Here is a 16,261-nt window from a genome sequence, read left to right on the forward strand (position 1 = left end):
ATAAACCATACCTGTCAGTCAGCTGCCAGTGCAGTGTTTGTCATATCATCATCGTTTGAGTCTTTGATGCATTCCTTCATCTCAAATTCACTTGTGACGTCTCCATTGCTGTCGTTGGTGTCGGTCGTTGCCGATGAGTCTACCTGGCCTGTCTCGTCGATATTGACGCCGTTGGGATAGGTACGGAGGTGGGAAGGACCAGCTTGACCCACGTCGCCCCTCCCCTCGTTCCGCTCCCGTCTCATTCTAAGGCTCGCAGTCTTACGTCGTTTCCTCGTCTCCTCGTAGTCCACACCACCCAGTCTCATCTTCCGAACTCCTCTCTGGTCTCGAAGGAATGCTACTTCCGCTGGCGGTACCCGGTTTGAAAGTGGACAGGTATAGCTTCGCCGATGTTTACAGCGGCAGCGGGCGATGTCAAAAAGCTTACGAAACAGACTCGATTCAGAAAGACTTTGTTTCGTTTGTCCCTCCCGCATTCTTTTGGGCACCTTGTTCGATCGGCGAAATCTTTCGTAGATTTGCTTTACCTTCCGAACCACATTGTGCATTTGTATCGTTGGTATGTCCTCACTCGACCACATTGCAACCACCGCTTCCGCTGCTTCACGTAAACATGCAGTGACTGTCCGCTCACTTTTTCCATCCCCTGCCAAGGGTCTCACATAGTTCACTACATCTCTGTTTGTAGGCAGCTGATTTACCGGCAGCACACTGGGAGACCCGCTAACAAAATGTTTCGCCTTGCTTCGCAACGGTATCACTGCGGCACGCATAGTCCGATTCGATTGCGCCACACGCACTTCTGCTCACGCCGCAGCTGAAACCAGACTCACCCACGTTCTTCGCAAGCTCGTGTACCTCGGAGAGACAGCACATGACTCGAAAGCCGACACATTGTGTTGCCGACGGAGGGGTGATACCCGAGACCCCGCTCACGTTGCCCTCTGTCCATCCGTGCTCTCATTCTCCCTGCCTCACTCGTGATAGTCTTGCCAAGGCTGCAGCGTGATCCTATTATATGAATCATCTGTGGGTCCCTGAATGGCCTTAACACATTAAGATAACAATATGTTTCGTCCGACGTCCATTTAAACAAGAAATAGCAATCGAATTTTAACCGTCAAACGGTGTTGGCCGCTACAGGCCGACGGCGAGTCATATGGCTGGTGTTAGCGCTACGGTACGCATTGTGTTCAGTATGGAGACTTCAACGCCGGGCGCCACGGAAAATGTCGAAATTGATTGGGCCCGCGCCGCCTGAATTTTCGTTGCAGCGAAAAAAGGACAGTGCCAATGGGCTTCAATGAACCCAGGGACAAGGAATATCCGCGGAAGCGCTTGATCTGAGACAAAAATATTAGATATGACACACCCTAAGGTACAGCCCTCAGCAGACTGCGTGGTAGGTATTCTTTTTTCGACAAAACCGATGATAACTTATAGGCTATGTTATTAGTCGGTCGGAACTCAATGCAAATAGATGCGCCATGCTCCACTATTTCGGTTGGGTCTATCACTAAACAAAATATACGCCTTGTGTGGCAACAAAATGCAAAAGTTTGTTTTGAGGGCAAATATAAACTTTTGGGTTTTGTTACCGAGCTGGAGGGAAAATGAATACGGTGATGATGCCAATCTAAAGTGCGGAGCCTCGCGCGTCTTGCTGTTACGATTTCCGAGTGACCGATAGCATAGTATTTGCGTTATTCTCGTTTTTGTCGAAAAAAGAATACCTACCACGCAGTTTGCAGAGGGCTGTACGCACCTTCTTCACTTTTCCCTATGTCCCCCCCCCCTCTGTCTCTCTCTCTCTCTCTGGATCCGCCATTTAACGTGGCGTAGTTCTCGCCTCTCGCCCGGCCCCGTGTTGTCATGTAAGCAGCGCAGCGCCAACTTTGCCTTGAGACTGGGATAATTTGTGTCTATGGCAACCGGCAGTATTCTAGTTAGTTCCGTCGATTCACATTGCACAACTTAGCGGCTGCACATCATTCTAGGCCTATTAAGATCGGGAAAATATCAGACATGACTAATTGCCCCAGGAAAGGATTGCAATCCGGATTGGATTGCAAAAATTGGAAGTATGATGCAATCCAATCCGCAATCAAATCCTGTTTTTTGGAATGGATTTCAAATCCAGGTGCAATCCACCAAAAAGGAATGCAATCAGGATTTTGCAATCCTGCAATCACAATCCTACCGATGCCTGAACCTTTTGGCACCGGCTTCACCATCTTCATCCTCAGCTTTTCAAATTCAGCTTTTAACGCAGCCCAACAATGAAAAACAAAAATACAGTGGAATCCGCTTAATAAATCCTCGGATAATAAATCCAGCCGCTTATTGTGGCCGTTTGAGCTGTTCACGGATTTTCTCCATAGATGCCCATAGTTAATAAATCCGCTTAATAAATCCAGGTACTCCGCTTAATAAAGCCACTTGGAGTTTCGAAGTCCGCAGTGACGTCTTTCCCCTCGAAATGTGGCATCCAGCCCGCTCCCAATGGACCGCACTGAAGCAGCGGCGTGCAGCAGTTGGACTTCCCACAACAGAGGGAGTTCAGAGCTATCAAGAGCGTCATCACCATGCACCTCACATAAATGTCTCCGGCAAAGCAGGCAGGCTCGACACTCGACAGTTTCGTTGGCATAGCAGGCATGACGGGAGAGTGGTCGTGGATAGATATGTTGACATGATCGCTGTGACAGCTTTGCAATGTGCGCTGGTCACGTTCAGGGGCTCCCCCACGGGCTCATGCAGGTTTGTGGGCAGGGGATGTGCAACCCTAAAACGCACACCTTTACACATTAGGCTCCATTACGGAAGTCAACTTATTGGGGTCCGGGCCCCTGCGACCCCACCGGTGGCGGAGCCCCTGGTCACTTATTGGAATAAGTAAGGCATGAGGAATGTTAGCATATTCGCTTGTATTGAAAGGGGAACGGAACGTGCAGCTGCAATATATACTTTTTTAGTGAAAATAACTGACTCCGGTTAATGAAGCCACCGCTTAATAAATCCAAAACCCCTCGTCACCAAGGTGGATTTATTAAGCGGATTCCACTGTATAATATTAACTGTTGCGCCGGTACGGCATGTGGTAAATCTATTCCCAACCTTGGGCTGCGAAAATGCGGTTTTATTCACCTCGGTTTTTTGCTACGGACCTCGTGCCTACCGGCACTCTGTCCTCCGCACAAAAACCTCGGTGAATAAAACGCATTTTCCCAGCCCCGGTCGGGAATGTATATTCCTCCAACATTGACGAGGCGGGAAAAGCCATTTAGATACCTTTATGTGCTTTATTATTATGTGCTTTATTATTTTTATTATATTAAAAAAGCTTTATGTGAGTGAATTTTCTGCAACCAACAGGGGTGCCGATGCAAAGGCAATACCCCGCATCTACATCTACATCTACATCTACAAATACCGATTCATCGTTGCTTTTCTGCCTACCTATTGAGCTTTCACCACTCTAGATGTAACTATTCACGTACGGTTAATACGTATTATCCCGCACCGTAAACAGTGTTTACAATTGCTTCACGTGAAAAAAAGAGAAAATTACATATCAGATGTCGTTACGGAGCGAGCGAAGCGAGCGGAGTCTTACGTAGAATAACGTAAATTTCCGAGTATGAGCGGCCGGCCGTGGTCACGCTTTTGCGACGCTTATATCTCAGCAACCACTTGACCGATTTACATGCGGTAATTTTTGTAGGGTAGCTTCATTCCTTCTGCCAAGTATTGGACTATTCCCGATACATGTGGGTGACCCCTTATGCACGTGCCACGTGCAAAACGAAGAGGTGTCAGTTTTGTAACAATTGCAATATCTCGGTAACTACTGGGCGGATTGCGCTGAAACTTGGCATGCAGGAAGGCACCCACTAGGCAATGCGTATCCATGTGCCACAGTTGGGGTGCTGCTGCACGTGCGCACGTGCAGGGGTCGATTCCAGATCTCGAGAACGGCTGAACCGATTGTGCTGAAGTTTGGTACAGTCGTGTACAGGTTGATGGTCCGCTACTCTTTATCCACCGGGTTCCTATGGCTCAGCATTGGCGGCAGCCGCCTGGTACCGGTAGGCTGTGCCGCATGACCCGAAAGTTATGCGGCACAGTCTACCCACGCCGTTTGACATCGGCTCGGGTCACCGGGTGGAGCGCTTTGTAGACCAGCTGTTGCGTCAGACCAGCGCGGGGGAGGGGCTCGTCTCAGTGGTTGGCGTGGGCTGGCGAGTGGTGTGGGGCGTGTTGGTGGACCATGGGGGCTGGTCGGGTGTGTGTGGTCACTTCCTCGACCTGCATTGCACATTTTGCGTCGCTTAACAATTGCATTCCTGTTTTTGATAAGCACAATGCACGGAAGACCCAGCGAATATAATTTACTTTACTTGTGCATTGTGCAAAACGTGATTTCGCACGGTATCGAGGCAACCATAGGTCTTGTGCCTATGCATGATATTTAGGCAATACGTTTATGAAAACGGTAGATTGATGCTGGATGTCAATTCGTATGCTAAATGTCGGCACGTATTAAATGAATGAATGAATCAATCAATCAATCAAACAATCAATCGACATGTATAAAACCGCAACTTTTGGTATTTTTTACAGGGTCATGTCAGGTCACGGGGCTATAACGTCAGAAGGAGTACAGCCTCAGGCCAGAAATGAACAAAATGGCAGATTATCACGATTTTTTTAGGATATCGACCACAGCAAAGACGTTGATGGCTATTCCAGATAATGAGTGATCTCAACAATTTTAAAGTAAGTCAGGTCATTGACATTTGCTTGACCTCTGGTGACCTTTGGTCGTCTCCACTAGGATGGGGTAGAGGAAGCCGGGGAAGCCCGGCCACCCCGTTTCCGGCTAATTTATTTACAACGAAATGCACAACTGTGTGTCCTTTCAGCGTGGTAGCTCAGGTAATGCCAGCGCAAAAGTTTAGCTTAACGAAAACTGTATGTTGCTTAACCCGCGCCGGGCCGGTGCTCCGCGACTTCCGCGCCGGGCCGGGGGGTGTCTGAACATCCCCCCCTTCTAACTCGGCTCCTGGGCCACGTAGCGACACGCGGTAAGTGGCATTGGAAAGAACGTCCAAAATAAGGGCGAAAACACTTCGGTCATTCTTTGGGTCAGGCGGAAGGTCAGGTCACCAGAGGTCACCAAAGGTAAAATGTTGGCTATTTAAACATTTTGGAAACTGCCAATGGCTAACTCGGGAACCGATAGAACTACAGTGCCGCGGAAAAGCGCATTCGATAGCCCTTTTAACGCTCTTTCGCTGCCATGTCCTCAGATTTGACCTCAGGTCAACGGTTTAGCCTCCAGAGGCACTGGCGGATCCAGGGGGGGGGGCATTAGGGGCATATGCCCCCCCCCCGACAGGAGCCTGGGGGAGGGCATTCAGTACAAGTATGCCCCCCTCCCGTTCAGACTTACACTTCTTACGCCTATAACGAGGAACTAAATAAAAATGGATTAGAAAGCCTTCCTAGTAACTACTTTTGTGATCAGAGTCGTTTTAGTAACCTCAATTTAGTTGTCATTTCTTTATTTTGTCTAAAAATATGTTGCTTCTTAGTTCTTACCACAGGGGAGTAATACCGCTTCAACCCTTTTGACCGTATTGTCTAACGATGGCACTCATATTGCGCAAACGAGGAATCGGCCGCCGCCTATGCTTGGAAATAGGGACGGATATGATTTACCTGTAATGGCCGCAGCCAGTGCAGCGTAACCGGGGGGGGGGGGGGGGCACAAGGGGCGCGTGCCGCCTCATTAGATGCATGGTGCCCTATGGGCCCGAGAGGCCCTGCAGTGCCAATTGGCCGCTCAGGGTCCAAGCGTGCCTTATTTCGACTGAGATAAACCCGCAGGACTCGTGAGAGCACCTCACGGAGTCACGGGCTCCTGCGTCGCCACACATCACACATCTCCATAAGGGCCCCACTCCGGCTTCTGAGGGCCCTGTGCTGGCCTCTGAGTGACCTTGCTGACTAATATTAACCCTCGCCCGTATAGGGGGGGGGGGGGTCGAACGGACCCCCCATGGTTTTTCGCGAATACATAACTCGCGTAAAAAGCGGCCGATCGTGACGAAACTTTCAGTACCCTCGCGTTAATCAATTTTACACCTACCCTGAAAATTTCATGACCCTGATCCAAATGACCTTTGACATATGACCTACTTTTAGAGACCATGTTTGGCCGGAATCGCGATTCGGCGTATGTCGGCTCGCATTAGCCGCGCGTTTGCAGTCTTTTCGTGGTTTCAAGCGTTCAAACATGTGATATGATGTTGCCCCCATGCATTAGGGTGGGTGTCAAGGTCACCTGAAGGTCAGGTCAGGTCATTGACCTTTGATGACCTCGGTTCACTTTTTCGAGTTTTACATGTTTCTAGGCCAGTTTTTGGAGCTGAATTCGAAATTAGCAACCATATGAACATTTACGAAGTAGTTTTGGTGCATTCGTAACATGTTACGAAGCTGTCGGGGGCGGTTGACAACTACTAGGAATACCCGGCAGGACCCCTACTGGTTGACCTGACCTGACCTGACCCGACCTGGACTAAATGCATGAAGCCATCATCTGTGATCAAAACTAACATGATATTCGTGATCAGTGTGATTCGTGTACATACAGATTAGGTGCAGATTTGGTCAAATCAGGTTCAGTGTAGCCGTTTTCACGACGGCCATCTGGTACACATTTGGTGCACATCTGGTACAGATTAGGTGCAGATTTGGTCAAATCAGGTTCAGTGTGTCTCTTAGCAGCTATCAGCTAGGGTTGCACTAATTGCTTATATGCCTGCTTTGTCATATTATCAGAGAGCATCATCGATTAAATCACTGAAATAAATTCATAAAATAAAGATTTTTGCTGTAAAAGAAATTAGGTGCAGATTTGGTCAAATCAGGTGCATTCGCCGGATAGCCCGTCGTGAAAACGGCTATTATGTAGTTAATGCGAAGCTGGGCAATACTGACAGGACTCAAATGCCGAAAATAGAGTGTCTATTTGAAATTATATCTAGGCAAGCATTAGTAGAGAAAATCATTGCAAAAGATAACAAGATGGTAGATTATTATAAAAAGTGGAGACTGCTATTGGATTCAAGTGGCAAAGTGGCACTTCCAAACAATATGGAGAACCGTACGGCGCCCTGTCGTGGGGGTCGGGTCTGTGGGACTGGATAGGTGGATAGCTGGTGCGCGAGTCGATAGGTTAAATTCGAGTGAAAAGTGAGACTGATGGGAATGCAATCAGATTGCACAAATCGCCTTAAAGGGCAAAATGCCTCCGCCGATACCCTATCCGGGCTAACCCGTGCCCGGCCTCCCGACAAGGGGCCGGGCCGCCGGCCCGTCTCGCCTGGTCTCGCCCGTCTCATCTCGCCACTCCACACAGCCGCTATCCGGGTTTAGAAGTGGCCAATACCCTAATTTTCGACAAATTTTAAAGCGTGATTTTCTCTCATTTTCTGGTCGTAAATTGATCAGACTGTATAAAATATCATCCAGAAAAAATATTACTCATTCTGGCACAGATTGGTGGGCTCCCAAAGTACACCGTTTTGTTTTGCTCCGTGAGACCGAACTTGTGCTGCGATTGTCATGTAAATGTTGACGAGTCTCCTGTCATATTCTTTGCTTGAAAATGCGTAAGTAAGATATCAGCTGAAAGGGGAATATGTGCGGAATCCATTGGTAACAATAGTGCATCTAAAAAACTTCCCACTCAGTTATTGTAAGCTAATTGCTGCACACTTGCACAAAGCAGAAGGGCTTTAGGATTTCAATATTTACATAGGCCTACCAAAAAACGCACAGCGTGCTTCACATCGAGACAACGTCCATAACATACACCGTACAATTGTGATCCATTTGCTGAAAAAATTAGGTCGGCATCACACTGCCGGCAAAAGTTATTGCAGTTCTAGTGACGCTAGGTCGCCGCCCGGCCGACCCCGGTCAGGTCGGCCGGGCGGCGGCCGTGCAGCTGACGTCCGTGCGGTTCGGCAGCTGACCAATCAGCTGCGAGAGAGGAGCGCGGTCCGTCTAATCGCCCCCGGCAGTTGCTTGTGCTCGACGCTTGTGTCGATTGCATTTGTTGGTTGTCGATTGTCGATTGACTTGTGGGTATACTTTCTGGTGACCAATAAATGTACGTTGTCTTAACTGAATGTAGTATGATCAAATTCAATAAAGCAAAAAGACATCCAGCCAACAGAACATCGTAAGAATATCCGATATGGTTGATAACATTCATAGTTTTGGGGATTAGCCATCGACCACAATGAACCTTATTGGCTTTTGTATGTAACATTTGCATTGCTTTTGGAAAGTTTCAGTCAGATATCTTCAGAAATGGCAATGTTATCGGCTTTTGCATTTTACCGTAGTCGGTTAATCACAATTTTCGATATTGCAAAGGCAATTTCAGTACGTTCTTGACATCGAAAACCGAAACGAATAGCATCATCGTGTTCCAGAGCTCAAATTGCATCCGATGCACATCTTTTTTGTTGAGAATGTTCAACTTCAAAATTTGACCTTTTTGACCTCGCCGTGACCTGACCTTCATTTGTCGAATGGAAATAGTTTCGAATCGGACGACCCAGATGACATCATTTTTAGATGCTTTTGCCGAAATGGACCATTAAAGATGTGTCGCATGACCTTAAAAATGTATACATTTCCTTCCATGACCTTTTCCATGACCTTTTGTGACCCATGACCTTTCCATGACCTTTTGTGACAAAGTTAGGTTTCGTTTGTCAGCTATTCCTATCAGAAGCCGTTTGAACTTTTAGTATTGAACGAGTAGTTTCGAAGACAGCAGGGAAGCTATGCAGAATCCCCTCCCGAGTCACCCACGTTATGGGATATACCCGTCATCCGCGGATTACAAGCAAAAATATTTTTTACGGCAATGATGTATCAGCATGGATGCTCATACGTTCCCATATGTGACCTTACGGTTAACTTCACATACAATAAAAATTCCTTGGCAAAATGTCAACTGGTTAACGAGTTATCGCATTTTGGCCACTTCCGAACTCAAATAGCGGCTGTGTGCACTCGCCCGGACTGTGTTGGGGCGATTGCCGAATGCCGGGGGATTGCCGCACTGTGGTGCGAGGCGGCGCGGGCGGGGGCAAAGAAGTGGGGAGAGCTCTTATACGGGCCCCCGGCTGTGACAGCGTGAGCGGCTTCCCGGACCAAAGTTCGTAAACATAAAGTTCGTATAGGAAAATGTTTGTAAGCACCTGTCCGTATGCTACGCTTCGTATCAGATAAGGTTCGTACGGGCCAAAGTTCGTAGCGTCTGAAGTTCGTAAAAAAAGGTTCGTATAAGTAAATGTTCGTAAGTATAAGGTTCGTAAGGAAAAAGTTCGTTATATGTATAAAGTTCGTATGCTGAAGTTCGTTTCGCAGGATATTCGTATAGAAAAAGGTTCGTAAGCAAAGGTTCGTATGCAGAAGTTCGTATCAGATAAGGTTCGTTTGGACTAACGTTCGTAACTACTAAGGTTCGTCACAGAATAGGTTCGTATCAGCTAAGGTTCGTATGTAAATAGCTCGTATAGCAGTGGCCGGCAGGTCATTCGGGGTTGTGCCCCCTTTTAGGCGCCAGGCGGGGCCATTACCCCCACCTACCAGACCCCATTGCTGACACAACCAAGTTTACTGAAATTCCATACCTTTCTGGAACTCTTTGGGTATTTCTGCATTTCCGATGCATCAAATTTAAAACATGACACTTCCTCCACAAAGCATTTAATATATCCCATTTAACCCTCGTACAGCCCTCTGCAAACTGCGTGGTAGGTATTCTTTTTTCGACAAAAATGAGAATAACGCGAATACTATGCTATCGGTCATTCGGAAATCGTAACAGCAAGACGCGCTAGACCCCGCCCCTTAGATTGGCATCATCACCGTATCCATTTTTCATCTAGTTCGGCAATTAAACCCAAAAGTTTATATTTGCCCCCAAAACAAACTTTTGCATTTTGTCGCCACACAAGGCGTAAACTTTGTTTATTGATAAACCTAATCGAAGGAGTGGAGCATGGCGCATCTATCTGCAGTGAGTTCCGACCGACTGATAACATAACCTTTGAGTTATTATCGGTTTTGTCGAAAAAAGAATACCTACCACGCAGTCTGCAGAGGGCTGTAAATATAGGGGCGGCGGGTGGTTTTTCGTTAACCCTATTAGTGGCAGGGGGGTTGTTTTTATCCACCCCTCAGGTTTTTCGGGAATATCTCCGAAACCGCTGAAGCTACGATGCTGAAATTTTCTGACTTTTCCTAAAACTAAATTGGGCACATTCCCTGAAAATTTCAAGTTCATACCTTTACCAGGGGCGGCTCCAGAGCACTGGGAATTGGGGGGTCCTATTCGTGAAGCGAGTCATTTGGGCGAAGATCACGATGCTGCACCAGTTTTACGAACAGTGAATGAAAGGTATCATGTGATAACATATACAAAGTTATTGTGCATCCTCTTTTGACACGTTTTTGCTATAATAGGCGGATCCAGGCGTCCAAAAAGGGGAGTTATTTTTTACCTCCCAACATAGGTGCCCTGACACCGCCTATGCATGACCAATACAATTTTAGTCGTTCTCTCCTAAGAAAATTGTAACATAACAAGACCATTGCCACCCTTTTTAGAAACAGTACCAACAAAAACCTTATTTACTATACTTTTTGTGTATCCCCAATCTCAATGATCTGTATCCGCCTATGATTTTTGAAAATGCATATTTTTAGGATCCATGTGAATTCCTGGTTCATTCTCTATCGATCGGCAAAAGTTGCGTTAAGATTGGTTCAGAAACCTGGCCGTGATAAACAGTCTAAAATGTATCTGCAATTTGCCCGTTTTTACCCCCCTCTACCCCCCTATTGACATTTTTTTTTAGGAAATGTAGATCTCGTTGAGCGAAATCGAATGCCGTTTGAATTTTGAAAATCGGCCCGTTAGATCTCGAGATATCAAGGGGGGGTCGTAAACAGCCCCCCCTGCCACTAATAGGGGTAGCCAGGAGCCTGCCACTAATAGGGTTAAGAGCTCACGTAAAAGCCGTTGGATCACGACCAAATTGTACCCTCGAGCCAAGATAAGCCTCGAGCCAATCATTTTTTTTCTTTACCTGCCCGGGAAAACCTGAGGGCCAGCTTTACCAACAGAAAAATAGCCGCCTGCCGGAGTTTTTGCTTAAAAACCGCTTCACATACGTAATGAGCGTAACGCGTAAGCGCGATGAGCATATAAGTGAATAGGGCTTTACCGTTTACGCTCCGTATGTGAAGCGGTCTTTAGGCGAAAAATTCCGGCAGGCGGGTATTTTTCTGTCGGTAAAACTGGCCTCTGGACCCATAATGATCATTGGCTTATGAGCTTTTTCTGGAGATCATCTTGAGCCATAAAATCTCACTTCCAGAAGTTATAGCGGGTCCCGATTTTCTCGACATTTGACCTCCTGAATGAGACGAAATGACCAAGGACCTTAAAGATGGGCAGCAGCGGCTTCCTATAGTCCCGAGTAATACGCTCGTTTTTTATGCACAGCTCAGAGTCCGAGAGGCCGCGGGGGTCCGATCGACTCCTCCCCCTTACGTTAGCGGCTGAGGAAACGCCAACAGACGGGCGACGGTTAAAAATTGCAGGTGCTTTTGTACGACTGTACGGAGCCGCGGTGAGATGGTGAGGCGAGCAGCTACGTGAAAATTGGTATCTAATCAATGTGTGCTTTGCCTTTGACCTGGGCTAATCTTGGGATGCAACAGTCACGATGGTTTCATCAATGGAGCCACAAACTCTAAAAAGATAGGTTTTCTCATAATCCCTCATTACCCCCACCGAAAGGGCTCCATTACCCCCAAAGGGGGCATGCCCCACCATTTGCCGACCCCTGTCGTATAGGATAAAGTTCGTATGCATAATATGTGCGTATGCTGAAGTTCGTAACACGAAAAGGTCCTACTTTTGATAAGTTGTATGGGCCAAAGCCCATGGAGAGAGAGAAGAAGAGAACAATTGTAGAGTTCAGCCAAAACTTCATTATTTTCCCACCTAAATGTTCCTTAATGTTCCTCAATCATTAAGGCTCATAATTAACCAGATAGGATAGCTGAAACCCTGTTAGCCCCCTCCCCTCCCCAATACCCAAAAACCCCGCCCGTCCTCCTCTGTAGTGTCGGTTCAGCGTGGCTCGCCGTCGCCCCCCCCCCCCCCCGCTCATGATACCTACCCAAGACCAACCCGCCACCGCCCTGCCCATTTTCGAAGCCGAGACATAGCCTGCCAAACTTCCGGCCAGCCGCCGCCCCTCCCATTATCACCGTAACCCTCCATAACCGCCCATAACACCACTTAACCCGCGCATGACGGGGGGGGGGCTCTACAGAGCCTTCCCCTCCGTTTTTCGGCAATATCTTCCAAACCGCTTAACGTATCGACACAAAACTCACGGTACCTTCAGCGGCATCAATTTGACACCTTGCGTGAAAATTTCAACTTTCTAGCTACCATAGTGTAGTGCGACATTGATTGTGGGAGGCTGTCGCCTCGGTGCCGCGGGGAGCGTGGGCAGGCCGCCGTTCGCCCTGTCCTCTCCGGCGTGGACGGAGGCGCACATCTGGCGCACAGGAGCGTCCCCGGCGGCCGTTTACTCCAGTTTCGGGGCCATGCCGGCGCGTCGGACGGCGCGGAGGGGAGTCGGGTCGTAGCCATGTGACTGCAGTGGCGGCGGAATAGGGGGTGCAGGGGGTGTAGCTGCACCCCCATCGAAAAACATGGGGGTGCAAACATATCTTTTTGCACCCCCAAAATCCGTACAAGGGGCCCGTCGCACCATCCAATACATTTTCTCCTGAAAACCAGTGATCGGGAAACGAACACTGATGTGGAATCATCCGGGATGCCCAATTATGGTCAGGAGCGCCCCATGCTAGTCTTTGGGGCCCCCACACCGGCTAGAAGTGTCCCGAGCCGCGTTTGGTGCTCCATGCGGCATCTGAGGGCCCCCGCGACGGCCTCAGAAGGCCCTTTTATGACGATCTCTGAGGGCTCCCACGACGACCTCTGTCCCCTGGGGCCCTACAACGGCCACTAAGGGCCCTCATGACGACCGCTGAGGGTCCCACAGATACTCCAGGGCCCCAAGGAGACTCCAGGGGCCACGCTGGCCTCTGAGGGCCCCTATGAAGGCCTCTGAGGGCCCTATGAAGGCCTCTGAGGGCCCTTACGATGATCTCTGAGGGCTCTCACGACGACCTCTGTCCCCTGGGGCCCTATAACGACCACTAAGGACCCTCATGACGACCTCTGATGATCCTCCCGAAGGCTTCTAAGGGCCCTCACAACAACTTCTGAGGACCCCAGGACGGTTCCTGAGGGGCTGAGGGCCCTGACGACGACCTCTCTGGGCCCTCACGATGGTCTCTAAGACCCAACGCAAGCTCCAAAGGCCCACGCTGGCGTCTGAGGGCCCCACGACGGCCTCTGAGGGCCTCGACGGAGGCAGGCTCCAGGGGCCATGCTGACCTCTGAGGGCCCTCTTGACGGCTTCTAGGGCCTAACGAAAGCTTCAAGGGCCCTCAACGCAGGCAGGTGCCAGGAGACATGCTGGCCTCTGAGAGCCCCGCAGAGTTCAGATTCAGAGGACCCAACAACCTTTGTGGACCTTACGAAATACGTAGGTCTCCGAGAGCTCACGCAGGCTCCTGGAATTCCACACTGATTCTCAGGCCCCATGTCGGCTTGTCGAGGCACTTTATCTGCTCTTGGTGCCCCGTCGCCGGCCTCTGAGAGTCTCAATGTCGGAACTTATTGGGCCAAGGGCCCTACACCGGCTTTTATGGCCCCTACATCGACTCTTGGGACTCATGACCCATGAAATGTGGATCTAAGCGGCTTCTAAGAATCCCCATGCTGGTTCTGGTAGCCGCCAGCCGAATATTTGGGCTCACACGCGAGCTCCTGGGACCCCGTGCATACCCCAGGGGTCTACCTGCCTCTAAGGACCCCACACATACTTTTTGGGCTCAAACGCTTTCCCCTGAAGGCCCCACTGAGACCCCTTTCCTCTATTCAGTCCTCCATACCGGCTCTTTAGGATAAACTTCGGCTCCTGTGGCCTCCATCCCGGCTTTGGAGGGCCTCCATACAGGCTTTTTTGGGGTCCGACGCCGGTTTCTGAGAGCCCTCAAAAGACTTTCGAGCCTATGCTGCCTTTTGAAACCTTTCAGCAACTTTCAAGGGACCGACCCTGATTGGAGGGCTCATTCAGTCTGGGGAGTAATGTAAGTCTCTGGAGGAGTCTCTATGTGGTCGGTTTCCAAGGGGCTTCTAAACACGGTCTTCTTGGAACGGTCTCGTAGGGCCCTCAATGGTCCACTGCGGATCCAGAAAAGTGGTTTGAGACGCTGCGGGTGGTGGCTAGACTAAAAGATTAGCCGATAAAAACTAGCTGCATTTGCTTCTTTATGCTTTCATTATTTGAGATAGGTAGGTACAGGTCTCGCGAGATTAAGCGGTAGGTTTTGCACTTTTACATCTCCGGTTATATCTCAGAAACTAATCGATCTACGATGAAGCCATTTTACACGATCATGGCCGGCTTGTTACCTAACAAGTCGATCGCATCTTCAACACTTAAAAGCTTAAGACGACGAAGATATAGCCTGAAGTACACTAAATTTTCTAGGTGCAAAACCTACCGCTAAAACCCGCGAGACCTGTACACTGCAACTTCAAACCTTTTACAGAACTTGTGTGTATGGGGATAGTTTTCCAAGATCTTCGTTTTTCATAAATCAATAATAATCACTAAAAAAAAATGAAGGGGCCCACAACTTCCAGAGGGGCCCCTTGAGAAAACTTTGCACCCCCATCCAAAATTAGGTACCTTCCGCCGCCACTGTGTGACTGCACAGTTGTGTGTAAATTCGATCAGACAAATGCAAGGTGAATTTGAGAATACAACCTTTAACACATAGGCTGGCCGAAAATGACGTCAGAGTGACGTCATGTCGGCCTATTTTTTGCAAAATATTGAACTACGGCAATCGCTCTCAAGAGCTCAGTTTTTAAGCTAGATTTAATTTCGTTGCACGAGTGGACTTAAAACAAGTGTAGGTATCAAACTGCTGTCTCAGATTTTTAAAGTTTTGAAAATTTCGAAAAATATACATATACAATTGCAAAAATATATTTTTTTCAATTGACTTTTCGAAAAAAACGGAATATATGTAATAGAACAATTATCGATGACCTACGCTAGAAAGTTTTAGTCCAATATCTGAAAAAATGGCCAAGTTATACGCATTATACTAAATATTTCACAAATGTCGATTTTTCAAATCCATTTTTTGTGCGTTTTTGACATCGTACTGCAATATAAATAGCACATCGTGTTTCTGAGCTCAAACTGCATCTGATAGGTACCTTTTTGTTAAAAAAAATCAACTTCAAAATTTGACCTTTTTTGACCTAAAGGTGACCTGACCTCAGGTAGATTCAGCTGGAAATGACCTCAATTGACACAGACGACATTGTTTTCGAAATCTATGAGTAAAATGGAGCATAAAACATGTGTCACGTGACCGATACATGATATGAAATTTCCGAGACCTTGGATGACCTGGCCTTGACCTGAAAAAAAAAATGTGAAGTACAGGTTAGCTACTCCTGTCCCGTAGCTCAGTTGGTAGAGCGCTGGACTCCCGGTAGTGAGAGCCCGGGTTCGAGTCGCTCCAGCGCTCGATATTTGAGACTCCTGACGGGGATGGTCTGCGGTTGGTGGGAGCAGCCGCAGCCAGCTGAAGTCAGTTGAGTGGGACAGGCCGTGCCCGGCTTTGAAGGGCACGTTAAACTTCGGCATCTAAATTCTCCCGTTACCAGGAATTGCGCGATCGGACGGTAGGGGTCGGGGTCTACGCAACAAGCTCTGCTTAGCGTAGGCTCCGGCTCTGTCAATTCGTCCATTCAAACATTCGAACTAAATTTATAAAAAGGTACCCTCAGGGTATCTCAGGCATATATCAAAGAGTGCATAAACCAAAAATGAGCCTGATCGGACTCGTTAGCCGGCGGTAAGAGCCTAAATTGTGAACAAGCAAAAATCCTGATAATTTTTACTTTGACCTGACCCTGATAACTTTTACTTTGACCTGACCTTTGACGTTATCGGTAACCTCAAGGTCAATGAAATTAGGTTTC

The 16,261-nt window shown here is 48.3% G+C and overlaps 1 protein-coding gene across 1 annotated transcript in view; it reads right to left on the reverse strand.

Annotated features, from left to right (window-relative positions):
- Positions 1-16,261, reverse strand: part of LOC122390695 (mitochondrial ornithine transporter 1-like) — a 76,921-nt gene that overhangs the window by 37,274 nt on the left and 23,386 nt on the right. The gene's annotated exons all lie outside the window — the stretch shown is intronic.

This window comes from Amphibalanus amphitrite, unplaced genomic scaffold (genome assembly GCF_019059575.1).
Source record: "Amphibalanus amphitrite isolate SeventyFive unplaced genomic scaffold, NRLGWU_Aamphi_draft 000021F_arrow, whole genome shotgun sequence".
NCBI lineage: Eukaryota > Metazoa > Arthropoda > Thecostraca > Balanomorpha > Balanidae > Amphibalanus > Amphibalanus amphitrite.